The sequence below is a fragment of the Rhinichthys klamathensis genome, unplaced genomic scaffold, assembly GCF_029890125.1.
Source record: "Rhinichthys klamathensis goyatoka isolate OS25496 unplaced genomic scaffold, OSU_Roscu_1.1 h1tg000076l_1, whole genome shotgun sequence".
In the NCBI taxonomy this organism is placed as follows: Eukaryota; Metazoa; Chordata; class Actinopteri; order Cypriniformes; family Leuciscidae; genus Rhinichthys; species Rhinichthys klamathensis.
The window spans coordinates 4,929,578-4,942,272 of record NW_026606618.1 but is presented as its reverse complement, the minus strand read 5'-3'; the positions used below and the strand labels follow the sequence as shown (position 1 = coordinate 4,942,272).

General features: G+C 48.7%; 1 protein-coding gene and 1 long non-coding RNA gene across 2 annotated transcripts in view; both read right to left on the bottom strand.

The window, feature by feature from the left end:
* Nucleotides 1–12,399, bottom strand: part of LOC130085377 (uncharacterized) — a 40,556-nt gene extending 28,157 nt beyond the window's left edge. Inside the window, exon 1 of the long non-coding RNA XR_008807139.1 lies at nt 12,336–12,399. This is a non-coding gene — a long non-coding RNA (uncharacterized LOC130085377). The remainder of the gene's footprint in view (nt 1–12,335) is intronic.
* The window catches only part of mxg (myxovirus (influenza virus) resistance G), a 305,424-nt gene that overhangs the window by 225,296 nt on the left and 67,433 nt on the right, over nt 1–12,695 (bottom strand). The window lies entirely within an intron of this gene.

Sequence of the window (12,695 nt, the reverse complement as noted above, 5' to 3'; positions counted from 1 at the left end):
CCCTAAATCATGTGGCTCAGTTCTTCTCCCTAAATCATGTGGCTCAGCTCCATGGCCAGTGCCGTTTCAAGTGCCAAAGTTTTCCCATGACATTGAACTTATCCTTCCAGAGGCAAACAAGTCATATTATCCCTCTGGTACTCACTTTCATGATGCAAGTTTAAATCTGCAATAATGCAAGACCTTGCCCAAAGCTTTTTTCTCTTACACAGCCTACCCTTCAAATATACAAATATCCTCAGTGGCGGAAGCCCTTGTTGAGAAGTTTCGATGCTTAAATGGACCTGGGTCATTTGCAGGGATGTATGGCTGGCAGCAATACTTCAAGTACAAGATGCACAATTTCCGTGCCAAGCTTGAAATCACAAAAAATATACATATCCGGAATTGGAAGTAAATACATTGAAGAGAAAGCTTCCGACCAATGCAGCGCCAGCCAAAAGTGTGAAAAGGCCAAAGAAAGCGGAAGTAAATTATCTCCCTCCACATCCTGTTGGAGAAACCCAGGACACATTGGAAAAGGAGAGGCTTGAGTTAGGCACTGTAATTTGCTCTGGACCCCTTCCTGTACGTAGGAGTGATGAGATAGTTAGCAGATTGGCCTCACTCAATGGTTGGCTGTCGAAGTGGTGTCCGCAGAATAATATAGAATTCATAGACAATTGGAAAAGTTTTTGGGGCAAGCCTGACCTGTTGAAAAGAGATGGTATCCATCCCTCCTGGGCTGGTGAATCTCTTCTCTCTAGTAATTTGGCTCATAGTCTTAGAGATCAAACATGACAATCTGGGGCTCAGGTCAGGAAGCAGACAGACTTGCTAAACCGACCGTCTGCTAGCGGCCTCACGTCACCAAGGTCAGATAAATCCCATCACATAGAGCCTCTTTCACCTAGATATCATCATATAGAGAATCCACTCCATGCTTTACACCGAACACACTCAGACGTACAGGGATGCCCTCGATGCTGCCCGCTCAAACTATTATTCATCACTCATAACCTCCTCTATGTCCAGGCCTAAAACCCTGTTCAGGACCTTGGACAAACTCATTAAACCCCCTGTCACTGCCTGTCCTAAGACCCCTGAGCAGTGCCAGGCCTTCTTACACTTCTTTGATGACAAAATTAGCCAAATCTACCAATGCTTCAACCCAAATGCTATCTCTCACTCTTCTTCTCCTTCCTCTCTGGGCCCTCAGCTTTCCCATTTCACTCCTATAGACTCCCTCACTGTCACTGACATTATAAATAAGTCTAACTCCACATCGTGTCAGCTTGACCCTGCCCCCACCCCTCTACTTAAAACTTGCATCACATCCTTATCTGAACCCATTGCATTTATTGTAAACACCTGCCTCAACTCTTGTGTTGTGCCTGCTGCCCTTAAGACTGCTGCAGTCACACCCATTCTCAAAAAAACGGACTGTGACCCCACATCACTATGTAACTACCGCCCTATCTCCAACCTCCCCTTCCTGGCCAAGGTATTGGAAAGAGTGGTGGCCTCACAACTACACACCTTTCTGAATCACCATGACCTGTATGAGCCTTTTCAATCTGGTTTCCGTTCTTGTCACAGTACAGAGACTGCCCTTCTGCGCATCGTTAACGACCTTCTACTGTCTGCTGACTCTGGTTCACTTAACATTCTCATACTCCTTGACCTTAGTGCTGCCTTCGATACCATCAACCACAATGTTCTAATCACCCGTCTGTCTGCTATTGGTGTTTCTGGTACAGCCCTCATTTGGTTCCAGTCTTACCTCTCCAACAGAAAGCAGTTTGTGACGCTTGGTCCTCATCAGTCTTCCAAGTCCCCTGTCACCCGTGGTGTCCCCCAGGGTTCGGTACTTGGGCCCCTCCTCTTTCTCATATACATCCTCCCTATTGGCCCGATCATACGCAGCCACGGTCTTAAATTCCACTGTTATGCAGATGACATCCAACTCTATTTGACCACTCACTCTCCAACTGATTCACCACCGTGCTCCCTCACTGACTGCCTCTCTGACCTAAAATTATGGATGCAAAACAATTTTCTTAAACTCAATACAGATAAAACTGAAATTCTGCTGATTGGCCCTAAAAGCATCCTTTCTAAATCTCCCCGTCTCACTCTCAATATTGATGGTTCATCTGCCCACCCTACCCCTGTTGTCAAAAACCTTGGCATTTTGCTTGACTCCACCCTTAGCTTTGATCCTCATATCAAATCACTCACTAAGACTGCCTTCTTTCACCTCCGCAACATTGCTCGCCTCAAACCCTTCCTCTCTGTTAGTGATGCACACACTTTGGTTAACTGCTTCATTATGTCCCGTCTAGACTACTGCAACTCACTTTTCCTTGGTCTCCCTGTGAAATCACTTCAAAGGTTACAATATATTCAAAACTCGGCAGCCAGACTCCTCACCCATACCAGACGATCAGCACACATCACCCCCATTCTCTACCAACTCCACTGGCTACCAGTTCCATCCCGGATCAAATACAAAGTACTACTACTCACCTTCAAAGCGCTCCATAACCTTGCTCCCCCCTACATCCGCGACCTCCTGATCCCGTACACTCCATCACGCTCACTCAGATCCTCTGACCAAAATCTCTTGGCTATCCCCCGCTCCAGACTTTCCACCCTGGGTGGCAGATCCTTCAGTGTCTTGGCCCCCAAACTCTGGAACAGCCTCCCTCAATCTCTTCGTGACTGTCCTTCACTTTCCCTCTTTAAAGCTCATCTCAAGACCTTTTTGTTTAAGGAACATTTTTCCACACCAAACTCATAGCTTCACACAGATTACTTGTCTTTGTTGTATTGTTTTGGTTGTTTCTGGTGTGTATACTTGTCTTTCCATTATGTAAAGCGACCTTGGGTTTGAGAAAGGCGCTATATAAAATAAACTTATTATTATTATTATTATATAGAGAATGTGTCTGTTCCCCAAATTTGGAAATCCAAAAAACGTCAGGTTAAAAATGTAATTGATGTTCAACAATTAAAAAACAGATGTAATACAGATGAGAAAATGATAAAGCATGGGTTGCTGAATATTCAATCCCTTACTTCAAAATCTCTCATAGTTAATGATATGATTTCAGATTATAATCTAGATGTGCTGTGTTTGACAGAAACCTGGCTAAAACCAAACGATTACATTATTTTAAATGAGTCAACCCCACAAGATTACAGTTATAAACATGAACCTCGTCTTAAAGGCAAAGGGGGAGGTGTTGCTGTAATTTATAGTAATATTTTCAAAACCATTAAGAAATCTAGTTTTAAATATATTTCTTTTGAAGTATTGGTGCTTAATGTAAAAATGTATAGTGTAAACGATAAATAACATTTGAGAATTATGCTGGCTACTGTATACAGGCCACCAGGGCACCATAAAGATTTTATCAAAGAATTTGCGGACTTTCTATCAGAATTAGTATTGGCTGCAGATAAAGTACTAATTGTTGGTGATTTTAATATACATGTAGATAATGAAAAAGATGCATTGGGATTGGCATTTAAAGACATAGTAAACTCAATTGGAGTTAGACAACACGTGTCAGGAACAACTCAGAACTTGATATTGCAACAGAAACTTTTAACTCTCTCTTTTCCTGCACTTTAGACGCAGTTGCTCCGTTGCGCTTAAAGAAGATTAAAGAAAATAGTCCAACGCCGTGGTACAACGAGCACACTCAGGCCCTTAAGAGAGCAGCCAGAAAAATGGAGCGCAACTGGAAGAAAACTAAACTAGAGGTATTTCGGATTTCATGGAAAGAGAGCTCGATTGCTTACAGAGAGGATTTAAAAGCTGCTAGATCTGCTTATTTTTCAACACTATTAGAAGAAAATAAACATAATCCAAGGTATTTATTTGAAACAGTGGCTAAACTAACGCAAAAGAAAGCTTCAAGCTCAGAAGTGTCCAAGCAACACAGCAGTGATGACTTTATGAACTTCTTCACTTATAAGATTGATAATATCAGGGACAAAATTATAACTATGCAACTGTCTAACACAGTATCGCATCCGGGAGTGCATTGTAGTCTCCCTGAGGAAAAATTTGATTCATTTGTTGCTATAGGAGAGGAAGAATTCTGCAAACTCGTTAATTCATCTAAATCGACAACTTGTATGTTAGACTCTATACCGACTAAGCTACTGAAAGAGATGTTTCCAGAGGTCACATATCCTCTTCTTAATATCATTAATTCATCTTTGTCTCTAGGATATGTACCAAAAACCTTAAAACTGGCTATGATAAAACCGCTTGTTAAAAAACCACAACTTGATCCTACAGAATTACTCAATTACAGGCCGATCTCGAATCTGCCTTTTCTGTCAAAGATATTAGAAAAAGCAGTATCTTCACAACTGTGTTCCTTTCTAGAAAGAAATGATATCTGCGAGGATTTTCAGTCCGGATTTAGACCGTACCATAGCACTGAGACTGCTCTCATTAGAGTCACAAATGATTTGCTCTTATCATCCGATCGTGGTTGTATCTCTCTATTAGTGTTACTCGATCTTAGTGCTGCATTTGACACAACTGACCACAACATTCTTTTAAATAGACTAGAAAACTATGTTGGCATTAGTGGAATTGCACTAGCATGGTTTAAATCATACTTAACTGACCGTTATCAGTTTGTAGCAGTAAATGAAGAGATGTCTTATCGATCACAATTTCAGTATGGCGTATCACAAGGCTCAGTACTAGGACTGTTGCTGTTCACTCTGTACATGCTACCATTAGGAGATATCATTAGGAAACATGGAGTTAGCTTTCACTGTTAAGCCGATGATACTCAGCTGTATATTTCTTCAAAACCTAACGAAACTTACCAATTCACAAAATTAACGGAATGCATAGCTGATATAAAAAACTGGATGACTACTAATTTCCTACTACTAAATTCTGAAAAGACAGAGATTCTAATTATTGGACAAAAAACGTCCACACGTAATAACGTCTCGGTTACTGATGTAACCCTCGTTCCCTGAAGGAGGGAACGGGAGACGTGACGTCGACGTGACGACGTTAGGGGATCACTTCAGGGAGCCCTATCAACTTCGAGTATCTAAGAACAAGCCAATGAACGTTGGCGTGCTTGAACGCGTCACGCGCCCCCGCCCCGCAGCGCGGGTATAAAACAGGAAGCGGGCGCGAGCACCCACCGTTTTTCACTGAGGAGCCGAGTTTAATGACGGCCGTACAGCGATGGTCAGCAACTGTGGCGGCGGGACGTCACATCTCCCGTTCCCTCCTTCGGGGAACGAGGGTTACATCAGTAACCGAGAGGTTCCCCTTCAGTCGCTCACGTTCGACGTGACGACGTTAGGGGATACCATGGAAAACGCCATCGGTTGCTGCCACATCCAGTGCCCTACGCAGGACTCTCAGACCCCCAATGCTGGGGCGGAAGACCTGCGTAGAGGGAGAACCTGCTGTTCCACATACCCACGCAGTGAACTCTTGAATAACACTGGGAAGCGTGCCTCTCCAGGGGAGAGGGACGCTGCGGAGCCACATCCTGCCCGAATGGAGGTACCATGTGGAGAATACACATATGGACTGGCCGGTTGGGGCAGTGCAACATATGGAATGTCACTGGGGTGGCTCCACCTAAGGAGGGGGAGGCTACACCAGACAGTGACAGCAGAGCGAGCTCTGCCAAGGGAAAGACACGGGCTCACCGCAGGGAGCTGATCGTGGAAAAATACTCATATGGGATCGCAGCAGGGATCACACATACGGAACCCAGCCTAGCACAAGTTACACAAGCATACGAGCACTAGGCCTGGCGTCGGACGCTCCGCAACGTCCAACTGCCGAAGGGGTGTGGAGGAACTCACAGGGTTCACCTGGTGGGGAACTCGACTGGAGCAAAAGAGCGCACGTATCCGCTCCGTAGAGGGGAGTGGCGCAGCAAGCCGACACTAGAGGGGGAACTTCGGTGTTACCGGCTGGTTGAAGCGAGCACACAGGAAGAACCTACGGGTTGGGCGACACCTAACACGTTCGCTAGGTTCTATAGCCTACGTGTTGAGCCGGTTTCTTCCTGTGTGCTCGCTTCAACCAGCCGGTAACACCGAAGTTCCCCCTCTAGTGTCGGCTTGCTGCGCCACTCCCCTCTACGCAACTAACTCTACAGATATCTGTCAGCGAGGCGCAGTGTGCTAGCGCCCAAGAAGAAGCGACACTTCTTGTGGAGTGGGCTCTCAACCCGGGCGGGCAAGGCACGCCTTGGGCTTCGTAAGCCAAGGCGATGGCATCCACTATCCAGTGGGCCATCCTCTGCTTGGAGACAGCCTTTCCCTTCTGCTGGCCTCCGTAACAGACGAAGAGCTGGTCTGAGGTCCTGAGGCTTTGCGTTCTGTCCACGTACAAACGCAGAGCGTGGACGGGACAGAGAAAAGCCAGGGCTGGGTCTGCCTCCTCCAAAGACAGCGCTTGCAGGTTCACCACCTGGTCCCGGAAGGGAGTGGTAGGAACCTTGGGCACGTATCCGGGCCGGGGTCTCAGGATCACGTGAGAGTTATCCGGGCCAAATTCCAGGCACGATTTGTCGACCGAAAATGCATGTAGGTCCCCTACCCTCTTGATAAAGGTCAATGCAACCAGGAGAACTGTCTTACAGGACAAGATTTTTAACTCAGCTGATTGCAGAGGCTCAAAGGGTGGTCTCTGAAGTGCCGAAAGGACCAGAGACAAATCCCAAGAGGGTATAGAGAGTGGGCGAGGAGGATTCAGTCTCCTCGCTCCCCTCAGGAACCTAACGATCAGGTCGTGCTTCCCCAAGGACTTACCATCAACAGCATCGTGATGTGCGGCAATAGCGGCAACGTACACTTTAAGGGTGGAGGGAGACAGCCTTCGCTCCAACCCATCTTGCAGGAAGGAAAGCACGGCTCTGATCGAGCATGATCGGGGGTTCTCCTCGTGAGAAGAACACCATTCAACGAATAGGTTCCACTTCAATGCATAGAGGCGCCTCGTAGAGGGGGCTCTAACGGAAGTGATGGTGTCAACTACCGCTGGGGGTAGGTCACCTAGAACCTCCGCTTCCTGTCCAGGGACCAGACATGGAGCTTCCAGAGGTCTGGACGCGGGTGCCACAGGATGCCCCGTCTCTGAGAGAGCAGGTCCTCTCTCAGAGGGATGGGCCAGGGAGGGGCTGTCGCGAGGAGCACTAGTTCCGGGAACCAGGTCCGGTTGGGCCAATACGGCGCAACTAACAAGACCTGCTCCTCGTCCTCCCTGACTTTGCACAAGGTCTGTGCCAGAAGGCTCACTGGGGGAAACGCATACTTGCGAAGACCCCGGGGCCAGCTGTGTGCCAGAGCATCCGTGCCGAGGGTCCCCTCGGTCAGGGAATAGAACAACTGGCAGTGAGACGTGTCCGGGGCGGCAAACAGATCTATCTGTGCGGTCCTGAAGCGCCTGAAAATCAGCTGGACCACCTGGGGATTGAGTCGCCATTCTCCCGGTAGCACCTGCTGCCGTGAGAGCTCGTCGGCTGCACGGTTGAGCAGGCCCGGAATGTAAACGGCACGAAGCGACCTCAGATGCTTCTGACTCCAAAGGAGGAGATGGCGGGCGAGTTGTGACATGCGGCGGGAGCGTAGACCACCCTGACGGTTGATGTACGCAACGGTCGCAGTGTTGTCCGTACGGACCAGTACATGCTTGCCTTGTAGCGACGTTTTGAAGCGGCCCAGCGCAAGATGTACTGCTAACAACTCGAGGCAGTTGATGTGCAAATGCAGTTGAGGCCCCGTCCACAGACCTGAAGCTGCATGCCCGTTGTACGTGGCCCCCCAGCCGGTGATAGAGGCATCCATGGAGACCACAGAGTGCCTGGACACTTGTTCTAGGGGAACACCTGCCCGCAGGAACGAAGGGTCCGACCACAAGCTGAGAGTTTGGCGACAGTGCGGGGTTACTGGAACCCCGCACTAGCCGCTCTGCCACGCCCATCTCGGGACTCGATCGTGAAGCCAGTGTTGGAGCGGTCTCATATGAAGCAATCCGAGGGGCGTTACCGCGGCTGCAGATGCCATATGCCCCAGGAGCCTCTGAAACAGTTTCAGTGGTGCCGCTGTTCTGCGTCTGAGTGTACTCACGCAGTTCAACACTGACTGGACGCGTCCTTCAGGTCGATCGCTGCAAACCAATCTTGGGGACGGATGCATTTGAAAATGCGTTTCTGCGTAAGCATCTTGAATGGTAGCCTGTGAAGGGACCGATTCAGGACGCGCAGGTCCAAGATTGGCCGTAACCCACCTCCTTTCTTGGGTACAATGAAGTACGGGCTGTAGAAGCCGGTCTTCATATCGGCTGGAGGGACCGGCTCGATTGCGTCCTTCGCCAGTAGGACTGCAATCTCCGCTCTGAGAACAGGGGCACTGTCCGCCAGAACACGGGTGAACAGGATGCCCCTGAAAACAGGGGGGCGCCGGGCGAACTGAATCGCATAGCCGAGTCTGACAGTACGGATGAGCCAGCAAGACGGACTGGGAAGCGTTAGCCAAGCTCCCAGAGACCGAGCAAGCGGGACCAACGGCACAACAGACGTACCCGGAGTGGGGCAGCGTGATGGAATGCAGGGACCCGACTCGGGCGGCATAGCGGCCCGGAGTGGGGTCTGAACGTGTGGTGCAAGACGTACCTGCTTCTGCCGGAGGGCAGAGTGAGTGTGCGGAGGCGACAGTGCGTCCAGGACACAGCCACTGCTGCCCGCTGGCGATGGAAGAGGGGCTCGGGAGTGACAAGGCATAGCGTCGTCGACTGCCAAGCGCGCCCTCTTGGGGCCCAGAGGTTTCAGAAATTGCTCTTTCTTTGACAAGGTGGGTACCACTTGGGTACCCGTGGGTCAGTGGCGGAACAAAAAGAAAAGGAAACAAAGGATTCTCCACCCGGCCCTCCACCGGGGGAAGGAGTGGCACGTCCGCCATCTCCTGAAGAGCAACTTGATCCACCTCTGGGCCGCCCGTCTCAGGGATGTTTGCACCGGCGCTTGCCTCCTGGCTTAGCAGCGGCCTGGACGGGCGGGGTCGACTTCCTGCAGCTTGCTCCACACTGAGGCCTGGATGATGGCTGCTGCTGGGGCTTAGCGGGAGCGGAGGACGCCGCAGGAGGCCGACCTCGGCGACGAGTAGACGGAGGAGCTGCGGTCGGCGGGCGGGTGGGAGCAGCAGCGGTCCGCCGGGGCAGGATGTGTCGGATGGCCTCCGTCTACTTCTGTGCGGCCGAGAACTGCTGGGCAAAGCTCTCGACCGCGTCGCCGAACAACCCAACCTGGGAGAGAGGGGCATCCAGGAACCGGTACTTATCGGTGTCCCTCATATCCGCCAGGTTGAGCCAAAGGTGGCGCTCCTGGACCACCAAGGTGGAAATCGCCTGACCGACTGAACGTGCGGTTTCCTTCGTCGCCCGGAGGGCGAGGTCGGTTGCCACACGGAGCTCCCGGAGGAGCTCTGGGTCAGAACCACCCTCGTTCATGTCCATAAGCGCCTGGGCCTGGTGGACCTGCAAGAGCCCCATGGCATGAAGAGTGGAAGCAGCCTGTCCACAGGTCTTGTAAGCCCTCGCCGTTAGACCGGACGAGAACTTACAGGCCTTGGACGGGAGGCGTGGGTCACCCCGCCAGGAGGAGGCGGATGCCGGACACAACTGCATCGCGACAGCCCGCTCCACTGGGGGGATCCCCACATACCCCTTAGCTGCCCCGCCGTCGAGGGTGGCGAGGGGAGAGGAGCCACTAGGACGGCTTCGGGCACTATACGGTGCCTTCCACGTCCTAGAAAGCTCCTCATGCACCTCCGGAAAGAAAGGTACCGGGGCGGCGCACTGAGAACCAGCACGGCCCGCCCCGAGAAACCAATCGTCCAGCCGAGAAGGTTCGGGACGTGGTGGAGGATTCCACGCAAGCCCGACCTTCTCGGCGGCCCGGGAGAGCATAGCGGCCCATTCTGGATCCGGCTCGGACAACGCTACACACCCCGAAGGGGGCAACGCAGCCGAGTCGTCATCTCCAGATGACCGCTCCCCCTCCGATGCTGCGATCGACATCTGATCGTCAGCTGGTGCCCCAAAGGAAACGACTGGTTGTTCCGGAGAAGGACCGAGCCGTTCGCCAAGGGGCGCCGATGGCAACAGCACATGAGAGGCGTGAGGGGCCCGCGGAGATTCCCTCGGCGGGGAAGCCCTCACGGTAATCCTCAGATCACCCTGGTCATGCGCCGAAGTAGGCCTATTCTGCGGGGCAGAATAAGCACTAGATCGGGGCATAGGCGAGGGGACTGCACCTCCCTTGAGGTAAGCGAGTCTCGATCTAAGCGCTGTGATAGTCATATTCCCACAATGGGAACATGAGCTATCCACAAAAGCTGCTTCAGCGTGCCGAACGCCCAAACACGAGATGCAGCTATTGTGGCCATCTGCTGGCGCCAGGGAACGACTGCATCCAGAAACGCACAAGCGGAATGACATCTTGAAAAAGACGCAGGGTCCGCTTGTGTTGCTCTTTTAGTAAAATAAAAAAAAGGAAATTGCTCTCACAGTGCTGAGGCGCCCAGGGGTTGCCACTGTGTGGACACACACACACACACACAAACAATAGTGCTGTGTGAACAGCCGTAGAGAGCTGCACTGATCGCGGCCACCGCTGATCGCACCGTCACACCAACACTGGAACAGAGAGATCTTCCTTGAAGTCTTCAAAGGCGTTGAATCTTTAGACATCAGTCACAGGAAACTCGCGCTCCGAAATGAAAGACGGTGGGTGCTCGCGCCCGCTTCCTGTTTTATACCCGCGCTGCAATGTGCAATCAATTCCGCGCTGCAATCAATTCTGAATGTGCATGTGAACGCCGTCAGCGTTAATCACAGGTTCGCGTTTAAAGTCTGATCATTTCGACGGAGGTGAATCAATCAAAATTAACTTTAGCTGGAAAATAACATTATTCAAGAACCGCTATAAAGCCAAACAATCTCTGTTTCTTTAAATTATATGTTTATCTCTGTAAAGCTGCTTTGAAACAATTCATTGTTAAAAGCGCTATATAAATGAATATGACTTGACTTGACTTGAGTTAGTCGATGAAATGAAGAAGAACAACAACGCAAAGGTAATTGAAGAAAAAATGTCAAAAACATTTTCAATTCGAAGACTGGAGGTTGTGACCATCAGCCCGACTGTCAGTCACTTCAGAGAGAGGTGGCTGGGATTATAGGCTCAAGTTTGTCATCTCATTTGTCTAATTAAACTTTAGACCTTTATATTTAGTAACTATAACTGAGAAAATGTTTGTTTCCCTAATTTTCTGGTTTCACTTTTAAGGTGTGACCAGAGAATGTCTAATAAGGGGAGAACTTCCACTCTCAGTGAACTTCCGGCTTCTGAACTGGTTGCAGTTCCACTTTGGGCTCTCACAGGACGAGTGCAGAATGAATGGAGGTCTATGGAGCTATACCCCTCAAAATCCTCTTTTCTCAGGATATAATTTTTTTGTCTAGTAATTTGAATGTGTGTCTGGCCATTTTTAGGTAAATTTAACCATCTCTGAATAAGTGATGTTTAATTATTTCTATTGACTTATTATTAATAATAATAATTAAGTAAATTTTTACCTCACTTTTATTAAGTAGATTCTATAGGTTTGTTTTTACAGTGTATGTATATTTTGTACAACATTTAACTGCTCTTTATCACTCAATTAGAAGCGCTACAATTTAAAATAGAAAAAATAGAAAAGCTCTGTAAACACTTGCATTTGCAACACTATAAGTGTGTCTGTGTCCCATCAGGTAATCAAAAGTTCTACACACACTTGCAGTCCAAACACTTGGGTTAAATACAGGAAATAAATAATGTAAGTAGACACGTGGTCTACAAAAGACCGCAAGTGTGAGTATTTGGTCAGGCCCATAGAACAACACGAGTCAACGATATGGTGCAACCAAACTGATACTGTTACATGATTGTCTGTTAACGTGTCACTCCCTACGTTGCTAGGTTACCAGAGAGTGAGTGCCTTTGTTCATGCAACCAAACTTGCTTCGCAACCTGGTTTCTTCCGACGAAGAAACATAAAAATGATCGAACGTTTTATCGAACGCATTTTTATTGATATTGATTATTCTCGTTATCTTTTTATCGCCCAGCCCTACTTGAATATAAATGTAGGCCTACATTTCTTTTTCTTTTCTTTTTTACATCTAGATAACAAGAAATTAACAAGGCCAATAAAAGCATGTACAAATATTTCTATTTATTTCTATAAATTACTAAATAATTCAGCATTAGTTTAATAAAAAGCAAATAAAATATACTAACCTTTCATTTTGAGAATTGTCATCATCATCATCATCATCATCATCATCATCATCATCATCATCATCATCATAAGCATTTCTTCGACGTGGAGATGACATGAAAGAAAATAAGCCTAAAGTAGACATTTTCTGGATAAACAAGGAAACAATTAAAAAGTCAGTTCTGAGAAAAGAAAATGTTCTTAGTTTCCTTTCGAGAACGGTCACTTCGTATTGCGTAGCTATACGCAGTGGGGAAACTCTTTTCCTCAGATTATTGAAGCTTTTATGTAAAATGCATTGCAGCTGCACAGCGAGCACAGTGAGAGACTGGCTCACTCATTGGCTGTGCTTCAGCAACTGCACATCCAATGGTGAAGGC